Consider the following 21443-nt stretch of genomic DNA (forward strand, 5'->3'; position numbering starts at 1 on the left):
CTTTCTTACTTTCTTCTCCTTCATTTCTTTAACTTCTCATCCTTCTTCACTTTCATTCTATTTTACTTAATTTATTTACATACTTTCATTCATTGCATTTTTAATTATGTGCCTGTTTTTCTTTTCTTTTCTAAGTTTATTATTTTTCCATTGGTGTTACATGTTCTTATTCAACTGTTGCATCCTTTCTTGAATTATTTTGGTACTTTATGACTTGTCTTATATTGTTGGGCATTATTATTCATAGGTTAATACTAATTTTTTATGACACTTGTATTCCATTTGCATTGATATGCACTTATATTGTCTTTCATGACCCACACCCTCTTCCCCATTGTTGCAACTTTTGCACTATTGATATGCCATTTGCTTCTACTATTTTCTCACTTGCATGCTGTAGCTACCATGTAATTGAGACTCTCATTATTTGGCATTAACCCACCCATAATTTTTTTGTTTTCTTATCTTTATTTCTGGGTTACCTTTCTTCTTTTTCCTCTTCTTTCAGGATGGCCACCAAGAAGGGAACGGAAAAGCTTTTCAATGGGACAACGAACAAGTCCATCTGCATAATCTATAGAGAAAAGTATCAGTTGTAACAACCCGTCCACTTGCACATCTTAGCATGCACCGAGGACGGTGCAATCTTTAGGTGTGGGGAGGTTGATACCAACTTCCGTGGGTTAGTTATTTCCTATTTCAACACCAATGTTTAATTTTTCTTGTTAAATTATTTGTTGCATTTGCATGTTTGATTGCATGTTTGTTTGATTTTGTGCATGTTCTTCTACCACTACTTGGTTGGAGTGAGAAGTTCTTTTTCAAGACCCTTTTTATAGTATTTCACTAATTTAAATTAAAACTTTTTTTGTTAAACTTGTTTGAAGATTTTAATTTGGAACATGGTTTTTGAGCTAAGAACACACAACCTGTGAGATTTTGAGCTTAATTATATGGTTACATTATTTAACCATGAATTTTATTCTTGTATGTTTTCTTCTCTATGATTGCAATCTATGGTTTGTTCCATTCTATATGTCCATTGTTTAGTGTATATTCATGCATACATATGATTGAGGCCATCATTTGTTATTAGCTCACTTATCCCAAATAGCCCACCATTTCATTTACCTTTACTTGCCACTTTGAGCCTTTTTAATTCCCATTTGTTCTTTATATTACCACATCACTAGCCTTAAGCGGAAAAATAATTAATTACCCGATTTGAATCTTTGGTTAGCTTAAGATAGTATGTGTCAACTAAGTGTGGGAAATGTGGGAACTTGGGTTGATGAGAATGTGTTGTGTTTTTACTGACAAATATTGGAAATTTGGGTGCTTACTCATGTAAAATCAGAAAAACCATATACATTGATATATTATGTTTTCATTTATGATAAATAAAAAAAAAACAAAAAAAAGAGAAAAAAAAAAAGAAATAAATGAGTAGGGGATAAAATCACCCCAATGCTAAGTTCAATAAAAAGATCAATGCACATGTGATGGAATTAAAAATTGATGCATGAGTATGTGAAATATATAAAAGTGAGATTTTGGGTAGCTAGGCATGATTTTAGAATTATATAGAGTATGTGTGTGTGTGTGTGTTAGGTGAGAATTTAGGTTAGTCAAAGATTCAAAGTATAACACACTTGGCCATACATGTATCCTCACCCTTAACTTAGCCCCATTACAACCTTAAAAAGCCCTCATGATGTTTGCATTTGAACATTAAATATTTGTTGATTAGTTAGATGAAGAACAAAGTTTTAGAAAGCATGACTAGAGGAGATTAGAGTGAATTAACCCTAGACACTTGAGCGATTAGAGTGCATATACACTTCCAGTGAGGGTTCAATGCTTGATTCTGTGTTCCCGGCTTTCATGAGCAATCTTCTTACAAGTTTACTTGTCTCTTATTGTGTGATTTGAATTAGGGGAATCTGATTTATGTTTGTCTTGGATAATTTGTTTACTTTTAACCAAGTAGGTAGGAGTATTTTTGCATGTAGTTGCATTTATATAGATAGGTTGCATTTCATATTTTCTACCATTCCTCTTCACTCCTTTATAGCTTCTCTTGAACTTAGCATGATAACATGCTAATATTTAAGTGTGGGGAGATTTGATGCACCACTATTTTGTGGTACATCTTGTGCTTAATTGAGTGGATTTTATACACTATTCTCACACTTATTCATAGAATTCGCATGTTTTACATTTTCCTTCATAATTTTGTGCTATGATTGAAAACATACTTCTTTGGCCTTAAATTTGCTATGTTTAATCCTCTCTTATTACCATTCGATGCTGTGATATGTTTGTTAAGTGCTTTCAGGGTTGATAGGATAGGAATGGCTTAGAGGATAGAAAGGAAGCATACAAAAGTGGAAGGAATACAAGAAATTGAAGGAATTACTAAGCAGTCAAGCCTGACCTCTTCGTACTAAATCGATCATAACTTGAGCTACAGAGGTCTGAATGATGCGGTTCCAGTTGCGTTAGAAAGCTAACATCCGGGGCTTCGAAATGATATATGCATTTTGCCATAGTTGCCATGCTGTTAGGCAACGCGCACCCGTGATATACGCGTACGCATGACACGGGCAGAAGACCATCGACGCGTACGCATGATGTACGCGTACGTGTGACATGCGCCACGTGCAGAAATTGCAGAAGACACTGGGAGCGATTTCTAGGTTGTTTTTGGCCCAGTTTCAAGCCTGAAAAACACAGATTAGAGGCTGCAGAGTGGGGAATCATTCATTCATTCATACAACATTCATTCACATAATTTTATATTTTAGATGTAGTTTTCTGGAGAGAGAGGCTCTCTCCTCTCTCTAGGTTTTAGGATTCTTAGGTTTAGCTATTTTCAATTTTATATTTCTACTCTATTTCAATTTAGTTTCTCTTCTACTCTTATTTATTCTACTACTCTAGTTTATCTATCTTCTCTTGTTGATTTATTGATTCTCCAATTTAGTTTATGAATTCTCATGTTATATTTGATTTTCTATTTAATACAATTTGAGGTATTTCATATTTATAATTGCTTTCTTCAATTTATGTTATTGATGCTTGTAATTGGTTGTTTGGATTTTATTATCTCTTATTACTTTTCTATGCTTTTATGTTGTGCCTTCCAAGTGTTTGAGAAAATGCTTGGTTGGATTTTAGTGTAGATTTCTCTCCTCTTGGCTTTGGTTGAGTAATTGGAGACTCTTGAGTTATCAAACTCCTTTTTTGATTGATAGTTGAAAGTTGCTAGTTGATTTGGATCCCTCTAAAGCTAGTCTTTCCTTAGGAGTTGACTAGGACTTGAGGAAGCAAATTGATTTATCCACTTGACTTTCCTTCATAATTAGAGGTTAACTAAGTGGGAGCAATGGACAATTCTCATCACAATTGATAAGGATAACTAGGATAGGATGTCTAGTTCTCATACCTTGCCAAGAGCTTTTCTAGTTGTTAGTTTATTCTCTTGTCATTTACTTTCCTTGTTTCTTAAACTCAAAACCCAAAAAGATACAACCCCATAACAAATAGTAATATACCTCCCTGCAATTCCTTGAGAGACGACCCGAGGTTTAATACTTCGGTTAGTTTTATTGGGTTTGCTTTAGTGACAAACAAATTTTTTGTATGAAAGGATTCTTTGTTGGTTTAGAAACTATACTAGCAACGAGGATTTATTGTGAATTCTTTACTAGCAAAAATCCGTTCATCAATGAGCTCATGACCGTCCAACTTAAGGACGTAAAAGAAAAGTGCTAGGTGGAAGACACCCCACCACGGTATGATCGTCCTTGTATATGCTTTCTTGCTTCTAGCCTTAGATTCTTTGTGAATTTTGTGCTTCTAGATGTTGTTGAGCCTGTTTAGATATGCTAGGTTTTGTTGATTTTGCTAGATTGTTGTGGTATTCATTAGGATTTCATTCATCTTGGCAAATTTTATTGTATTGGTTGTGTTGAAGAAAATGCTTCATCTTGAGTATTGTATGATTTTGTGAGTGTTTTCTTAAACTATCTAGCTGAATGAATGCCAAGAATGCATTAAATTGCCTTTTTTCTATGTTGTGAAAAAAAATGGCATCCACGCGCAAGCGTGCTATACGCGTACGTGTCGGCGTGGTTTCACAACTCCTGGTACTAAAACCCGAGAGTTGTACTCATTTTGTGCCAAAGGCACAGCGGCGACCCACGCGTAAGCGTGGGCAACGCCTACACGTCCCTTGCCTTTACGCATACCCACGCGTAAGCGTGGGCGACGCGTATACGTCAGTTGTGTATTTTGAACTCTCTGGTACAAAAATCCGAGAGTTATGCCCACTTTATGCCTACTTTGTGCCAGGCGACCCACGCGTGAGCGTGGGCGACGCGTGCGCGTCGATTGCCATTTTGAGATCCACGCATATGCGTGCTAGGCGCGTACGCGTCGCTTGTGCTGCACGCCATTCGTGGTACAAAAACCTGAGAGTTAGGCCTACTTTGTGCCAACTCTGTGCCCAAGGCACAACTCTGCCCATGCGTATGTGCTTCTGACGCGTACGCACCCCTCTCGTACGCGTGGTGTGCGTGCACACGTCAATTACTCGACGCAATTTAAACCTGCGCGCCCCTCTTTCTTTCTTTACTTCATTTAATTCTTCCATCTTCATTCTTCCATTACCTTCCCCCTTCTTCTTCCATCTTCCACCACTCTTCTCTCTGGCCACTCTACCGGCGACCATCTCTACCCACCAGCACCTCCGGCGGCTCCATAATTTCTTTTCCTCTCCTCTCATATTTTCAACCCACACTCCACCTTGCTTTCTATCCCTTCTCAAGGTTCTACTTCTACTTCTTCTTCTCTTTTGTCTTCTTTTAAATTTTCCTCTTCTAATTGTATTTAGTTGCATGTTCTTCTTGTATTTGCTTACTCTCTTGCTTTCCCTATTAGTTGCATAATGTTATTACTTGGTTCTTGCTTGTTTGCTTTCTTTCTTTTCTTATTTTTTCATGGATGTTGAACTTTGAGCTTTACCTTGCTTTGATAGATCCTTTTGTTATTTCTTGATGACTTTGTGACTATGTGGTGTTATGTTGTTGTTTGATATTTCATTTGGGGTTCCACATGATTGATTTCTTTCTACTTACTCATTGCTTGGATATTGCACACCAAGTGTTTGGTGAAATGCACCTACACCATTTTGGTTCAATTTAACCCTATGCTCTCAACTTAGTGCTTCTTCTTCATACACTTGCCCCTTTCTAAGTGGATTGAGCCTATTTTGTTTTATCTTTGTCATTCTTATACTCATCTACCATGACTTGCTTCATTATTAATAATGCTCGAGTTTATCCTTCTCATGCCTTATTGTATGCTTTACTCACTCTTGCATCCCATGCCAAGTGTTGTGACCCATGATTCTATAATTGTCTTGATCACATGTTACAGTTGTCATGTCCTCAAGACACACCATCCCTTTTGGGCATCACTTTTCACTTGCATGATATTTTTCATAAGTTGATTCTTTAGGTTTAATGTTGCCCCATTTTCCTTCCTTTTTCAGGATGGCCACCAAGAAAGGCAAGGGAAGGCGTCAAAGAAACCGGCCACAAAAAGGACACCCCAAAAGTCAACCTCCAAGGTGCACCCTACACTAGGAGCTAAACTCCTCTCAAAGAAGGCAATCACTCTTATTGATGAAAATGAGAAGAGCAATCCAGCAAGGGACTCCACAAGGTTCCCCAACCGCTGCTGCGAGCTCGTGTTCCCCGCCATGGTTGAGAAGAACTATCATTCCGAGCACCTACTCGCTCCTCCGGACCACATTGCTCATTATGTGATGCCCCGCATTGAGCGGCGAGGATGGGAGTTTCTCATGAGAAGACCACAAGAAGCCAACCTCTCGTGGGTGGTAGTGTTTTACACCAATTACCACCTCCATTCTCTTCAGTCAGTATACGTGCGCCGGAAGCAAGTCCCGATTTTAGAAGAGGCTATTCAGCGAGTGCTCAATGTTTTACCGGTACCGGAGGAAATGGATGGTTACCAAGAGGTCCTACATCGGCGGAATGAGTTTGGGTTTGATTGGGACTCAATTCTTCAAGTCATTGCCGAGCCAGAGACATTTTGGACCCAAGGACGACTCTAGATGCGGCCCAAGTGCATTGATGCACGCCACCTCACTGTGGAGGCTAGAGCTTGGGCCCAGATCCTATCTCACTATGTGCTGCCTAGCACCCATAAGTCGTCCTTCACGGCGGAACTCGCCCTCCTTGTTTGGTAAGTACTCACGGAAAGGCCAGTCAACATTCCTCTCCTCATCCGACAAGCGATGAGTCGAGTCCATGCCAAAGGTAATTTACCATTTTCTGCGTTGGTATCCAATTTAGTTGCTGCCACTGGTGTTCCTTGCGAGGCTACGGACGTGAAAGCTACGATTCCGGCAAAGGGCGATGTCGTCCCAAGCGGGAAATATCTTCAGCCTTCCATGGACACCCCGAGCCTTGACATGACCCCTCCATCCACCGTTCCTACCACCTCATCTGCACCACCACAAAGATCCACCCACCAACGGCTTGAGGATCTCCACAAGAAGATGGATAGATATGAACGGCGGAACCAATGCCGATTTGCTTATATAAAGAAGCTTTTGAGTTTTGTGACCCCATCTATGAAGGAACTAGAGATCTCCACATCCACATCGAACCTAAGTGACGGTAGTGATCATGAAGGGGATAGTGGAAGTTCCGGTCCCGATCGCCCCTTGCACCTTGCTAGTAGCACGGAGGACCATGCTAATTCTTAAGTATGGGGAGGTCGTTCGACCAATCTCCGTGGGTAATAATCTCCTCCTTTCAACATCTATGGACTTCAATTCTCTTTTGTTTGTTAAATAGGACACATTGCATATTTAGTTAGTTTTTGTTTTGATTAGGACCACTTGGTTAGGGTAATAACCTCCTTTTCCTAGAAAATATGTTTTTAGGGCACCCTACCAATTTTGAATTTTTTTTTGCGATAAACTTTGTTGAAGAATGTATTTTGGAACATGGTTATTGAGTTAAGAACACAAGCATGTGAGCTTTGAGCCAATTGTGTGGTTATATCTTATAACCACTTTTTCCCATTCTTGTGTGCATTGTTCTCTTTCTATGATTGCAATCCTTGCTTTGTCTGATTCTATATATCCATTATTTTGTGTATTAATGCATTTATATGATTGAGGCCATCATTTCAATAGTCAATTTCCCAAAGAACCTTAACCCTTTTATCTACCATTGCCAACCAATTTTGAGCCCATGATAAACCCCTTTTTTGTTCTTAAATTTAGCACATCAATACCCCTAAGTGAAAAATAATGAATGTCCCTGAATTTGGATCTTTGATTAGCTCAAGCGAGTGAGGATGTGTGTCATTCAAATGGGAGGAGATAAGTGGGAACTTGGGTAGATGTAAAGGTATGTTTTTTGTAATTGTAATGGAAAATTCTGGGAATTGGGAACATACTCATGTATTGAATGATTGAACCATATGGATTGGCACTTTTGTACATAAAACTTCCAAAAAGGGGACAAGCAAAGAAAAACAAAAGAAAAGGAATGTAAAGAAAAAGAAATAGAAAAATAAAAGAAACAAAAACATAGAAAAAGAAGCAATAAAAAGGGGACAAATTTCCCCAAGGCGAAGCCAATGATAACCAATGGATATGGGTTGTGAACCAAAGAGAAATGCATGAGCATGTGAAAAAGTGAATAAATGGGTAGCTAGGTTGTGTATTAGGATTGCATAGGTTGTTGTATGTGTCAGGTGAGAGTCTAGGCTAATCAAAGATACAAATTTTAAGCTCACTTGGCCTTACATGTATCTTTACCCTTATCCTAACCCCATTACAACCTATGAATAAGACCTTATGATACTTGAATGCATGCATTGAATAATTGTTGATTGTTAGATGAAAGACAAATCTTGGAAAGCATGATTAGAGGAGGATTGAGTGACGAACCCTATACACTTGAGCGAATAGAGCAGATACACTTCCGGTGAGGGTTCGAGGCTCAACTTCTTGTTCCTGGCTTTCACAAGCGTTCGTCTTGCAAGTTATATGCACTTCATTTTGATGTTCGAATTGGTAGGATTAGTGTCACCTTAGCCCTATGTGCTCATATATGTTCTTGGAGGATAGATTCACCCTTGACCAAGTAAATAGATGCACTTGCATTAGTTGCATTTCATAAACCCCTTTCTCCTATGTCCTTTGGTCTTTTTATTTTTTGCATGAAGACATGCTTGGTTTAAGTGTAGAAAAGTTTGATAAACCCCAATTTTGTGGTTTATCTTGTGTTGATTTTAGGGGATTTTGTCAATACTTTCTGCACTTATCCATATAAAATGCATGGTTCTGTGTTTCCTTCCTTATTTTGCCTCATGATTGAAAACATGCTTATTTGACCCTAAAAATGCTATATTTTAATTTCTTCTATTACCATTCGATGCCGTGATGCATTTGTTAAGTGATTTCAGAGTTTACAGGGCAATATTGGTCTAGAAGATGGAAAGGAAGCATGCAAAAGGGGAAGGAACATGAAAATTAGAGCTTTCGAGCTTAAGCAGTGATGCGTACACGTGCCTTGCGCGTACGTGTGGATGCATGCTACTGGGAATCGGCGTGCAAAGTCTGCGCATTCACATGGATTGGAAAGCTCATCGATGTGCACGCGTGACTGACGCGTACGCGTGGCACTCAGCACGTGACCTCATTAATGAACTCGTGGCTGACGATTTCTGAGGCTCTCCAGGCCCAATTCCAAGCTGATTCTGGATGGAAAAGACCCAGGAGTTGTAGGGGGAAAGGGGGGATCATTCATTACACACTTAGACACAATTTTAGCTAGAGTTTTTTGGTTCTTATTCTTCTAGAGAGAGAAATTCCTATTCCTCTCTAGATCTAGTTTGATTTGGTCTTCCATTGTTGAATTTCTGAATAGGGTTTTGTTAATTTCTAGTTTTGATTACTTAATTTGAATTCTCTAGTATAATTTTTCTTAGATTTTGTGTTGAATTTATGTTATCTTGTTATTTCCCAATTTCTTCTCACTTTATGAATTTTATGGATCTTGAATTTCTATGAATACATTGATGTTTTCCATGATTATTAGTGTTGTTTGAGTTGTTCTTCATTGATAATTGTTAGTGGGTCCTTATAATTTCCAATTTATTTGCAATTTTGAAAATGTCTTTTGTTAGTGCATCCCATGTGTTTAATGAAATGTTTCCTTTTATTATGGAGTAGTTTTCTTTACTCTTAGCTTAGGCTATGAGAATCGGGTGACCTTGAGTCATTGGGTCTCATTGAATTAGTGATTGGAGAATCCTTGGTGGTCAAGTTGATACCCATTGACACTAACCCACTACTAATCTAATTAGTAGATAGGTTGAGACTTATGGGTTGAGATTGATCAAGCCACTTGACGTACCTCAAGCTTAGGAGTAGATATTACGTACTTAAAGCTCTTGGAGGTAGACTTATATATACTTGTAGTGATAGTGAGTTTGGTTCCTCATAATTGTCAAGATATGGTTGTAGACAAGGATGGTGACCCCAATTCCTATGCTTAGCCAAGAGTTCCTTTTATGATTCATACTTGAAAACCAAAAATCTCAATTGCTTAGCTCTTGTTTTAGCTAATTGCTTGATTCTAGAGTAGAAATAGATTATATACTCTCTTGTTAGATTGAATTTGCTCACTCCTTGCTTTAGTTACTTGATTTAGTTTCTTGCACTTTAAGGTTCCTTGCATGATAAGTTTAGTAGTTTAAATTTGTGATCATGACTTCTAACCCCGGATTTCTAACCAATGTTAATGCACATGTTTGCCCATTCCTTGTGAGATGACCCGAGGTTTGAATACTTCGGTTTACTTTTATTGGAGTGAAACTTTGTGACAACCAATCTTTTAAAATTTTATTCGAGGATCAACTATCGGTTTGGACTATACTATTAACGAAATCATTTTGTGAAATTCTGGACCAGTATAAATCTCTTGCTATCAAAGAGCCACATGCTTATGGTAAATCTTCATGGCAACAACATCCTCCAATCTCTCATGGCTACAATCCACCCCATGATGTGCCCAATTATAATCCAAACCCTCGACATTGTTATCAACCTCACTCACAAGCCCCCTACCACCATTCACCTCCATATGATCCTAACTCATACACACTATACCAACCACCATATGAACCATACCTAGAACCACCACATTCCCAACACCGATACTCCCAAGAACCACAATTTTCCTACACACCACCTCAAGACTTTCACCAAGATGAACCACCTTCTAACTACAATACCCTTCCCTCAAACAATGAACCCTCTCTTCCCACACCACCTCTTAACAATGCCATCATTCTAGAACAAAGAGATCTTAGATCTCTTATCCTAATGCAAGAAGAGGAGAAGGACAAGAAGTTCAAGGAGCTACTGATGCGTGAGCATCTTTCCTATCTTTTTCTAGTGAATTTGCATCTAAATTGTTGAATTTAATAAATAATTAATTATATTTTAGCCACTATGGATGCTATTTTGAGTTTTGTGCAATACTGTTTATTTTAGGTAGCATTCGGCAGGATTTGATGGGGTTTCTGCAGCACAAGAATCAAAGGAGATGGTAGTGAGGAGCGACGCGCACGCGTGCCTGACGCGTGCGCGTGTTTTGGAAGTATCCATGGCGACGTGTTCGCGTGACTGACACGTACGCGTAATTTGAAGATTTGCTCAGCGACGCGTGCGCGTGACTGACGCGTACGTGTGACTCGCGAAAAAAGACCATTAACGCATGCGCGTGACCGACGCGTACGCGTGACATGCGCAACGTGCAAAAATCGCAGAAAGACGCTGGGGGTAATTTCTAGGCTGTTTTGACCCAGTTTCCAGCCCAGAAAACACATATTAGAAGCTGCAAAATGGACAAATCAAGTGGTCCCCACCCATCAGATGATGACTTGTTAATTAATTTGAATTTAAATTCAAATTTGATTTTTAAATAGGAAAGGATATTATTTTGATTTTAATTTTAGAAATTTGATTTTTAAATTATTAGGATTAGTTATAAAAGGGGATTCAGATCCATCAGATTGGAACTCAGTACATTTTTTACCTGAATCGTTATTTTCTACTTTGAACCATGAGCAACTAATCCTCCATTGTTAAGGTTAGGAGCTCTGTCTATTTCTATGGATTGATTTTATTGCTTTTTCTATTTTAATTTATGTATGGATTTATAATTTAAGAATTGTTTTCGCTCTTTATTTTATGAATTTGGGTGAAACGGAAGTATGACCCTCTTTCTATTTGAGTTCTTGTATAACTTGGAAAAGCTCTTTACCTGAACAACAGCTTGAAAACATATTCTCTTAAATTTTAATTATCTGGATTTAACGGGATACGTGACATATAATCCTTTTATTTTTAGGTAATTAGAGTTTTTGTGGCATATAAATTGGAATTTGATCATCACTCTCTAAATGGAATTAATTGACCAATGAATTGGCTGTTGATGAATTTTAGAGGAAACTAGAAAGGTCTAAGGAATTAGGGTCTAGTCACATATAGTTTGCCATAAATTAAATCCTACATGATTAAAATAGTTAGTAAGAAAAATAATTCCAGAAAAATAGGTAACTCTGAAGCCTTAACTATCTTCTCCATATTTTCTTCCCAAAGTATTTACTTGCCTTTCTTCAATATTCTTTATATTGTTTAATGTCTTTTATATTGCATCTCAACACTATTTTCTGTTTGTCTAACTAATCCTATCAAACACTATTGTTGCTTAATCCATCAATCCTCGTGGGATCAACCCTTACTCACGTAAGGTATTACTTGGTACGACCCGGTGCACTTGCCGGTAAGTTAGTGGGTTACAAATACCGCACCAAATTTTTGGCGCCGTTGCCGGGGATTGACTGTGATTAACAACTATTAGTTGTTTGATTGTTTAGATTAGGCGTTTTAATATTAATTTTTTTTAAATATTGTTTTATTATTTTTTGAAAAAAAAATTTAAATAAAACTAACAATTTTCCTTGTTTTCTTTTTTTTTTTACGTTAACACTCCACCTTCCCCTTGTTTCGTTTTTTTAGTTTCTTTAACTTTAATTTTTATTTATTATTTTTTTCGTTAGCCTTCTCCCATCCCCTGTTTCTTTCTTTTGCTTTTATTTTATTGTTTAGTTTTAATATATACATGAAATAAAAAAAAAGAGGCTTTCGTTTTTTTATTATTATTATTTATTCCTCTTTTAATATTTCATTTTTTTAGGTGCCTCTGCTCTAGTTTTAATTAAATTTGTCTTTTCTTAATTTCTCAAATTAAATTTGGTGTTTTCTAATTAGTTTTATTTTAAAATTTTTATTTTAATTTTTAGAATTTTTTTCTTTCTTTTTTGTTCGCCTGTTTACCACATGGTGCGTTTAATTCTGTTTGGTGTTTTGTGCTAAGAAAAAAACAATGGAGAGAGATCACATGGGTTACTACTCCCACCCAAGTAGTAATTCATATGATTGTGGATGGAGGAACTACCCGAATTTTGGTTGGCAAAGTCAAAACCAAAGAAACTTCAATGCTCCATGTTCCAACTATCAAGAACCACCATCTCCATATTCATATCAAGAACCACCACCTCTCTATCCATATCAAGAACCATCCTCTTTTTATACTTATCAAGAACCATCACCTCCTCCTTATTCATCTCAAATACCATCAGATCTTGAGCTTCTCATGAAAGAATTCTTACATGATATAAAGACAAGTGTCAAAAATGTAGAGAAGCATGTGCAGTCGATTATCAAATCACAGAAAGAGGAGCAAGCAAATTCCTTCCCAAGAGATATAATACAAGATCCTATAGAAGAAAGTGAGGAAATCAATCAAAAGAGTTCATACTCCAGTGAACTAGAGAACTTTCCATCCTCACACATGGAAGAAGAGGAAGATGCAAAAACAAAGGAGGAAGATGCACCCACAAAGGAGGAAGATGCACAACCTCCCATGCCCTTGGTAAGCAATGAAGAAGAGATTGAATTAGAAGACATCTACCAAGTGGAAGAGGTTGAAATTGAGGAAGCTTACAAAGAAGTGGAAGAATTCAAAGAAGAACACAAGGGAGTTGAGCTTGCAATACCTCTCCCAAAGCCATCACCATCTAATACAACATTCAAGTGGGTAAAATTCCTACCTTTAACCTTTACATTCCCACTTGAATATGGGCTACTGGAGACGAATGGTCAACTTAGAGCTCTTTGTGGCATTAAGAGTGAGAGGAAGATGGTTAGTGGTAAGAGTTGTCAAGCAAGGTTCAATATGGTTGCATGCTCCAAATTGAAGTGCAAGGATTGGTGTAGAGCTCAATTGAATGGGTCTAGAAGGTTGTTTGGATGTTTCTGTGAGAATTCAGATCAATTGCCACCTGGTGGGAACAATGGTGATCCACAAGAAGACGGGTGTAAAAGCAAGGTTTGGGACCCTGGAATTCATTCTCACAATCAACACTATTGGGGCCTTGTCACTTGCTTCAACTTGCACGAAGGAGTTATGCGCCTAGTTTGGAATCCCAGTGGCCATTGGATTAACAAACATTGGTGGAGATTCATGGATCAGTACAAGCACAAGCCACCATGACAAGGAGCTCACCACATGTCCAACTTAAGGACTTTAACTAAAAGTGCTAGGTGGGAGACAACCCACCGTGGTGTGATCATTCCTTTTCATTCTTAGCTTTATTTTGTTTTATTTTTATTAGTAGTAGTTTTCATACTTATTTGATTTTTATTAAGTTCTTACTAATTTTATGATCATGCAGCTATTTTATCACAGGAACCGAACACCTCAGGCTAAAAAAAAAACACATGCGACGCGCAAGCATCGCTGACGCGTACGCGTCATATGGGTGTGCGTGAAAAAAAATAAAGTGAACAGAGAGTTGCGCGTGCGCGCGGCTGGCTTCGCGGGAATCGCACAAAACCCAAGGCACGCGGACGCGTGCCTGACGCTGAAGCGTCATTAAGGAAATTTGCAACTCACGCGTACGCGTGCCGTACGCATACGCGTCGCCTTCGCCGCCCAGTTTTAATTTTCTTTCTCTCTCTCCCAATCCTAATTCCCTCTTGTTCTTTTATCCTTTTATTTTTCTTTTCTCATAATATCTGTCTCTTTTTATTTTCAGTTCTTCTTTGCTTGAGGACAAGCAAACATTTAAGTTTGGTGTTGACGCTTCGCTTAAGGATTTTCTGTCTATTCCGATGGCACCAAAAGGGAGGCGAATAATCTTCACTGAGGAGCACAACCTGGAGAATAAAATGACCGCTCAGATAACTAAGGTGGTTGAGTTTCTTTCATTTTTATTCCCTCCGGCTTTTATTATGTATGTTCTGGTTTTCTGCTATTTCACTTTGTTTGCTGCATGATCCTTTATTAGTAGATTCATAGGTTATAGTTTAATTTTTCTGTTAAGTGCTGTAATTCTGAAAGATGTCTCATGTATTGCCCACTAAGCTTGAAATCAAAAAGAAAGAAGAACAGATGTAGTGCATGAGAATTTGAGTTTAATTTTTAGAGTAGTCTCACTTACTTAGATGTGGTGGTATTTTCTGTGATTCTGAATGAATGCTTGAATAGTGCATATTTTTTATAGTGAAGTTTATGAATGTTAAAATTGTTGGCTCTTGAAAGAATGATGAAAAAGAGAAATGTTATTGATAATCTGAAAAATCATAAAATTGATTCTTGAAGCAAGAAAAAGCAGTGAAAAACACAAAGCTTGTGAAAAAAATAAAATAAAATAACGAAAAAGAAAAAAAAAGCAAGCAGAAAAAGCCAATAACCCTTTAAACTAAAAGGCAAAGGGTAAAAAGGATCAAAGACTTTGAGCATTAATGGATAGGAGGGCCCAAAGGAATAAAATCCTGGCCTAAGCGGCTAAATCAAGCTGTCCCTAACCATGTGCTTGTGGCGTGAAGGTGTCAAGTGAAAAGCTTGAGACTGAGCGGTTAAAGTCGTGATCCAAAGCAAAAAGAGTGTGCTTAAGAACTCTGGGCACCTCTAACTGGGGACTCTAGCAAAGCTGAGTCACAATCTGAAAAGGTTCACCCAGTTATGTGTCTGTGGCATTTATGTATCCGGTGGTAATACTGGAAAACAAAATGTTTAGGGTCACGGCCAAGACTCATAAAGTAGCTGTGTTCAAGAATCAACATGTTGAACTAGGAGAATCAATAACACTATCTAAATTCTGAGTTCCTATGGATGCCAATCATTCTGAACTTCAAAGGATAAAGTGAGATGCCAAAACTATTCAGGATTGCAGTTGTAAACCCCACTATAAGAAGAGACATGAGCTTAATCGAACTCTCGTTCTCATGCAAATTCACATCCTAAGCTTATATTAGTTTTGGTTGCTTGAGGACAAGCAACAGTTTAAGTTTGGTGTTGTGATGTGTAAGCATCTTTCCTATCGTTTCCAAGTGAATTTGCATCTAAATTGTTGAATTTAATAAAGAATTAATTATATTTTAGCCACTATGGATGCTATTTTGAGTTTTGTGCAATACTATTTATTTTAGGTAGCATTCGGCTGGATTTATTTAATGGAGTTTCTGCAGCACAAGAATCAAAGGAGATGGCAGCGAGGAGCGACGTGCACGCGTGCCTGACGCGTGCGCGTGATTTGGAAGTATCCATGGCAACACGTGCGCGTGACTGACGCGTACGCGTGACTCACGGAAAAAGACCATTGACGCGTGCACGTGACCGACGCGTACGCGTGACATGCGCAACGTGCAAAAATCGCAGAAAGACGCTGGGGGCGATTTCTGGGCTGTTTTGACCCAGTTTCCAGCCCAGAAAACACAGATTAGAAGCTGCAGAATGGACAAATCAAGTGGTCCCCACCCATCAGCTGAAGACTTGTTAATTAATTCGAATTTAAATTCAAATTTGATTTTTAAATAGAAAAATATATTATTTTAATTTTAATTTTAGAAATTTGATTTTTAAATTATTAGGATTAGTTATAAAAGGGGATTCAGATCCATCAGATTGGAACTCAGTACATTTTTTACTTGAATCCTTATTTTCTACTTTGAACCATGAGCAACTAATCCTCCATTGTTAAGGTTAGGAGCTCTGTCTATTTCTATGGATTGATTTTATTGATTTTTCTATTTTAATTTATGTATGAATTTATAATTTAAGAATTGTTTTCGCTCTTTATTTTATGAATTTGGGTGGAACAGAAGTATGACCTTCTTTCTATTTGAGTTCTTGTATAACTTGGAAAAGCTCTTTACTTGAACAACAGCTTGAAAACATATTCTCCTAAATTTTAATTATCTGGATTTAACGGGATACATGACATATAATCCTTTTATTTTTAGGTAATTAGAGTTTTTGTGGCATATAACTGGAATTTGATCATCACCCTCTAATTGAAATTAATTGACCAAGGAATTGGCTGTTGATGAATTTTAGAGGAGACTAGGAAGGTCTAAAGAATTAGGGTCTAGTCACATATAGTTTGCCATAAATTAAATCCTACATGATTAAAATAGTTAGTAAGAAAAATAATTCCAGAAAAATAGATAACTCTGAAGCCTTAACTATCTTCTCCATATTTTCTTCCCAAAGTATTTACTTGCCTTTCTTTAATATTCTTTATATTGTTTAATGTCTTTTATATTGCATCTCAACACAATTTTCTGTTTGTCTAACTAATCCTATCAAACACTATTATTGCTTAATCCATCAATCCTCGTGGGATCGACCCTTACTCACGTAAGGTATTACTTGGTACGACCCGGTGCACTTTCCGGTAAGTTAGTGGGTTACAAATACTGCACTAGCTACAAGCCAAGATTGCTACCGTGGCAGAAGCCGTTAGCAACATTGTCTTATCCCGCCTAAGCCTATACGATCAAGGCACTGCCATTGTTGAATGTGGAGAAGCAACCAAAGAGCTTAGTAAGGGAGTGAACTTGAAGCCTCAAGGTGAAGAAGAGGAGTTAAAGCAAGAAGTGCAACAAGAGGAGGAGGTAGAGATAATGGAACCAAAGGAAGGAATGGTTGGAAATTTAGGAGATGTTGAGTGCAAAGAGGAATCTCAAGTTGAAGAGCCTTCTTCCATAGAATTTGAAGTTGGTGTTGAGGAGAATAGTGCACTACCTCCAAGGCATACTATGAGTGAAGAATTGGAAGAAGTGTTTCGGTGCACGAAATTGTGATCCCTGGTAATGGCTCCAAAAACTTGGTGCTCTAATCTTAATTCATAATTTGTCACAACTTCGATACAACTAACCAGCAAGTGCACTGGGTCGTCCAATTAATAAAACCTTATGTGAGTAAGGGTCGATCCCACGGAGATTGTTGGTATGAAGCAAGCTATGGTCATCTTGTAAATCTCAGTCAGGTGGATATCAAATGGTTATGGAGTTTTCGAATAATAATAATAAATAAACAGAAAATAAAGATAGAAATACTTATGTAATTCATTGGTGAGAATTTCAGATAAGCGTATAGAGATGCTTTCGTTCCTCTGAACCTCTGCTTTCCTGCTGTCTTCATCCAATCATTCCTACTCCTTTCCATGGCAAGCTTTCTGTAAGGCATCACCGTTGTCAATGGCTACATCCCATCCTCTCTGTGAAAAAGGTCCAAATGCTCTGTCACGGCACGGCTAAACATCTGGAGGTTTTCGATCATACTGGAATAGGATTCACCCTCCTTTTGCGTCTGTCATCACTACGCCCAGCACTCGCGAGTTTGAAGTTCGTCACAGCCATCCCTTCCCAGATCCTACTCGGAATACCATAGACAAGGTTTAGACTTTTTGGATCTCAGGAATGGCCATCCATGGGTTCTAACTTATACCACGAAGATTCTAATATCTCGGACTCGGTCCTCTGTATTAGATATCTAAGAGATACTCATTCTAGCTTGTTTGCATGTAGAACGGAAGTGTTTGTCAGGCACGCGTTCATAAGTGAGAATGATGATGAGCGTCACATAATCATCACATTCATCATGTTCTTGGGTGGAATGGATATCTTAGAAGCGGAATAAGTTGAATTGAATATAAAACAATAGCACTTTGCATTAAATCATGAGGAACAGCAAAGCTCCACACCTTAATCTATGGAGTGCAGAAACTCTACCGTTGAAAAATACATAAGTGAAAGGTTCAGGCATGGCCGAATGGCCAGCCCCCATGATCTAAGAACTAGACGTCCCAAGATGTCTAATACAATAGTAAAAAGTCCTATTTATACTAAACTAGTTACTAGGGTTTACAGAAGTAAGTAATTGATGCATAAATCCACTTCCGGGGCCCACTTGGTGGGTGCTTGGGCTGAGCTTGAAGTTTACACATGCAGAGGCTTCTTTTGGAGTTGAACGCCAAGTTGTAACGTGTTTTTGGCGTTCAACTCTGGTTCGTGACGTGTTTCTGGCGTTTAACTCCAGACTGCAGCGTAGAACTGGCGTTCAACGCCCTTTTGCGTCATCTAAACCCGGAAAAAGTATGGACTATTATATATTTCTGGAAAGCCCTAGATGTCTACTTTCCAACGCCATTGAGAGCGCGCCATTTGGAGTTCTGTAGCTCCAGAAAATCCACTTTGAGTGCAGGGAGGTCAGAATCCAACAGCATCAGCAGTCCTTCTTCAACCTCTGAATCTGATTTTTGCTCAAGTCCCTCAATTTCAGCCAGAAAATACCTGAAATCACAGAAAAACACACAAACTCATAGTAAATTCCAGAATTATGAATTTAACATAAAAACTAATAAAAACATCCATAAAAGTAACTAGATCCTACTAAAAACATACTAAAAATAATGCCAAAAAGCGTATAAATTATCCGCTCATCACAACACCAAACTTAAATTGTTGCTTGTCCCCAAGCAACTGAAAATCAAATAGGATAAAAAGAAGAGAATATACTATAAATTTCAAAATATCAATGAAACATAGCCCCAATCAGATGAGCGGGACTTGTAGCTTTTTGCCTCTTGAATAGTTTTGGCATCTCACTTTATCCATTGAGGTTCAGAATGATTGGCATCTATAGGAACTCAGAGTTCAGATAGTGTTATTGATTCTCCTAGTTCAATATGATGATTCTTGAACACAGCTACTTTATGAGTCTTGGCTGTGGCCCTAAGCACTTTTTTTCCAGTATTACCACCGGATACATAAATGCCACAGACACATAACTGGGTGAACCTTTTTAGATTGTGACTCAGCTTTGCTAAAGTCTCCAATTAGAGGTGTCCAGGGTTCTTAAGCACACTCTTTTTTGCTTTGGACCTTGACTTTAACCGCTCAATCTCAAGTTTTCACTTGATACCTTCACGCCACAAGCACATGGTTAGGGACAGCTTGGTTTAGCCGCTTAGGCCAGGATTTTATTCCTTTAGGTCCTCCTATCCACTGATGCTCAAAGCCTTGGATCCTTTTTATTTACCCTTGCCTTTTGGTTTTAAGGGTTATTGGCTTTTTGCTCTTGCCTTTTGGTTTTAAGAGCTTTTGGCTTTTTCTGCTTGCTTTTTCTTTCTCTTTCTCTTTTTTTTTTCGCTATTTTTTTCTTTTTTCTTTTTTTTTCTGCAAGTTTTTTTGTATTCACTGTTTTTTCTTGCTTCAAGAATTATTTTTTTGATTTTTCAGATTATCAAATAACATTTCTCCTTTTTCCTTATTCTTCAAGAGCCAACATATTTAACATTCATAAACAACAACTTCAAAAGACATATACACTGTTCAAGCATTCATTCAGAAAACAAAAAGTATTGTCACCACATCAAAATAATTAAGCTAGTTTCAAGGATGAATTCGAAACCATGTACTTCTTGTTCTTTTGTTTTTAAAACAGTTTTCATTTAAGAGAGGTGATGGATTCATATTCACTACTTTAAGGCATAGACACTTAGACACTAATGATCATGTAATAAAGACACAATCATAGATAAACATTTAATATAAGAAAACAAAAAACAGAAAATTTAAGAACAAGGAATGAGTCCACCTTAGTGATGGTGGCGTTTCCTTCTTGAGGAACCAATGATGTCCTTGAGCTCTTCTATGTATCTTCCTTGTCTTTGTTGCTCCTCCCTCATTGCTCTTTGATCTTTTCTAATTTCATGAAGGATGATGGAGTGCTCTTGATGTTCCACCCTTAGTTGCTCCTAATAATTGTGTGGAGGAAAATGTATCCCCTCGAGCAATCAACCTTTCTTACAAAAGTTTTGGTTATCACAAGTAACAAACCCCTTTTAAAATTGATAACCAAAGTATTTAAACCTCGGGTCGTCTTCTCAAGGAACTGCAGGGAAGTATGTTCTTATTATTGGTTATGAGTTTTGTAAATTGGGGAGGTTTGAAAGTAAGGAACAAGTAATTTAAATGACAAGAAAAATAAATAAATAACTATAAAATAAACTCTTGGCAAGGTATGAAAATTCGGAAGTCCTATCCTAGTTACTCCTATGAGAATGGAAGTTAATCCCACTTAGTTTTTTTTAGTTTCCCTCGGTATCCCCCAACCCGCCAGGTCAAGGACTAATCCGTCGCGGATACCGCTGGCCAATAGGTTGCTGCATGCACAAGGTGGGATTCGAACCCCCGACACTTGCTTAAGCGGACGAGTGAACTAATTAGTTAGACTCCCAAGTCCTAGCCAACTCCTAAGGAAAGACTAGAGTTAGTGGAATACCAGTCAATTTAGCCGACATAACAACCAATCACGATAGTTGATAACTCAAGAGCTTCCAGTTAATCAATTAAAGCCAATAACATAAAAAACTAAATAAGAATCTTTAAATCTGAAATACCTCAATTGCATTAATAAGAGAAAATCAATTTAAACATAAAGAGTTCATAAGCCAATTTGGCAACATAAGTAATTAAATGAGAGTATTAAAGCATCTGAAAGTAAAAGAGAAATATAAAGTAAAAGGAATATTGAACCTGATGAAGAGTTGAAATCCTAAATCCTTTAAGAGGAGTCCTAGTCCTAAAACCTAAGAGAGAGGAGAGAACCTCTCTCTCTCTCTCTCTCTAAAAACTACATCTAAACTATGAAAAGTAAATAATTGAAGGCTCCCTCATGAATGGATGCATTCCCCCACTTTATAGCCTCTAATCTGTGTTTTCTGGGCTGAAAACTGGGTTAGAAACAGCCCAGGGCAATTTCTGTTATATTCAGGTCGCGGCAAAGTGACGCGGAGGCGTCGTCCACGCGTTTGCGTGGATTGCGTTTCTGCCAGGTCACGCGTCCACGTGATCCACGCTTTTGCGTCACCTGGCTTCGGGGAAGCTATGGCAAATTATATATCGTTGCGAAGCCTCGGATGTTAGCTTTCCAACGCAACTGGAACCATCTCATTTGGACCTCTGTATC

The sequence above is a fragment of the Arachis ipaensis genome, chromosome B1 (assembly GCF_059453495.1).
Source record: "Arachis ipaensis isolate K30076 ecotype BB chromosome B1, ASM5945349v1, whole genome shotgun sequence".
Lineage (NCBI taxonomy): Eukaryota > Viridiplantae > Streptophyta > Magnoliopsida > Fabales > Fabaceae > Arachis > Arachis ipaensis.